This window comes from Arachis hypogaea, chromosome 9 (genome assembly GCF_003086295.3).
Source record: "Arachis hypogaea cultivar Tifrunner chromosome 9, arahy.Tifrunner.gnm2.J5K5, whole genome shotgun sequence".
Lineage (NCBI taxonomy): Eukaryota > Viridiplantae > Streptophyta > Magnoliopsida > Fabales > Fabaceae > Arachis > Arachis hypogaea.
In genome coordinates, this window is record NC_092044.1 from 52256958 (window position 1) to 52258581 (window position 1624).

The 1624-nt window shown below is 39.0% G+C and overlaps 1 non-coding gene across 1 annotated transcript; it reads left to right on the top strand.

Annotated features, from left to right (window-relative positions):
* The first annotated feature begins 1092 nt into the window (after window positions 1-1092).
* LOC112713655 (small nucleolar RNA R71) lies at window positions 1093-1200 on the top strand. Its single transcript, XR_003158626.1, has one exon. It is a non-coding gene; the product is annotated as a small nucleolar RNA R71 (small nucleolar RNA).
* Window positions 1201-1624: the final 424 nt, after the last annotated feature.

The following is a 1624-nucleotide window of genomic DNA, read 5'->3' on the forward strand; positions in this document are numbered from 1 at the left end:
TAAACAATTCATTAAACACTTGGTAAGCATTAACAAAAGACATGTTCAAATGGTAATTAAATTGAGATCAACAAATAACTACTAACAATTATTAACTAACAAGAGTTCAAACAATACAATGAAACATAAAAATCATCAATCAAACATCAACAACTCAAGATTCATAACATTCAGAAATTGGGTATAAAGTGACAATTGATAAAAATCAATAAATCAACACAAGATCTAAGTGAAAATATACTAGGAAATTCAAATTGAGTAATCAAAAGTGGTAATTAACAAAACCCAATTCAGAGTCAACAAAGAAGATCAATCCAAAGCTAGATCTAGGGAAGAACAAGGGTTTCTTCCTCTAGAGAGCAAAAGAACCTAAGAAAACTAGAAAAATTGTGTCTTAGTGCAAAATGATTGATCCCCCCTTTCTCCCTAGCATCCTTGGGTCTTTTCCATGCAGAAGCAGCCTGAATTTGGGCCCATTCAGCCTCAGAAATTACCAGGCATGATTTCTTTTAATGAGGTCACGTGTAGCTTCCCACGCGTGCATGTCATGCGTGCGCTCGCGCCGATTGCTTCTGCGATCCACGCTAGCGCGCCAGTTGCGCGTGCACGTCGATGGAAATTCTTTGGCCTGTGCAGATGCGTCCATCCTTGCGCGCCGATTCCAGCTATCTTCATCCACGCGTGCGCGTGATATGCGCGTGCGCGCTGATGCTGCAATTCCCAATATCCAATTCTTCATGTTCCTTCCTTTTGTGCATGCTTTCCTTCTCTCTTCTAAGCCATTCTTACCCTACTAATTCTGAAATCACTAAACAAATACGTCATGGCATCGAATGGCAATAAAGAGGATCAAAATATAGCAATTCTAAGACAAAATAAGCATGTTTTCTTCAATGGAGCAACATTGGGAAGTGAACAGTAAACCATGCATTTCTTGTGAATAAATGTGAAAAATATTGATAAAAATCCCCAAAATAAGCACAAGATAAACCACAAAATCGGGGTTTATCACCCACCTGCAGAGTGGTCCAATGACATCTTAGACAATTCAGACAGACCATCATAGAATATATCCATGATTGTCCATTTTGAAAGCATGTCAGAAGGACACTTTTTGGTCAGTTGCTTGTATCTCTCCCAAGCTTCATAGAGGGATTCACCTTCTTTCTGTCTGAAGATTTGAACATCTACTCTAAGCTTACTCAGCTTTTGAGGAGGAAAGAACTTGGCTAAGAAAGTTCTGACCAGCTTATCCCAATAGTTCAGGCTATCTTTAGGTTGAGAGTCCAACCATACTCTAGCTCTATCTTTTACAGCAAAAGGGAAAAGCATAAGCCTATAGAGCTCGGGATCAACCCCATTGGTCTTAACAGTATCACAGATCTACAAGAATTCAGTTAAGAAGTGAAAAGGATCTTCTGATGGAAGTCCATGAAACTTATAATTCTGTTGCATCAGAGAAACTAATTGATGCTTTAACTCAAAATTGTTTACTCCAATGGAATGGATTGAGATGCTTCTTCCATGTAAGTTGGAATTTGGTGTAGTAAAGTCACCAAGCATCTTCCTTGCATTGTTGTTGGGTTCGGCCATGTCTCCTTCTTTTCCGAGATTCTCTGTAAGG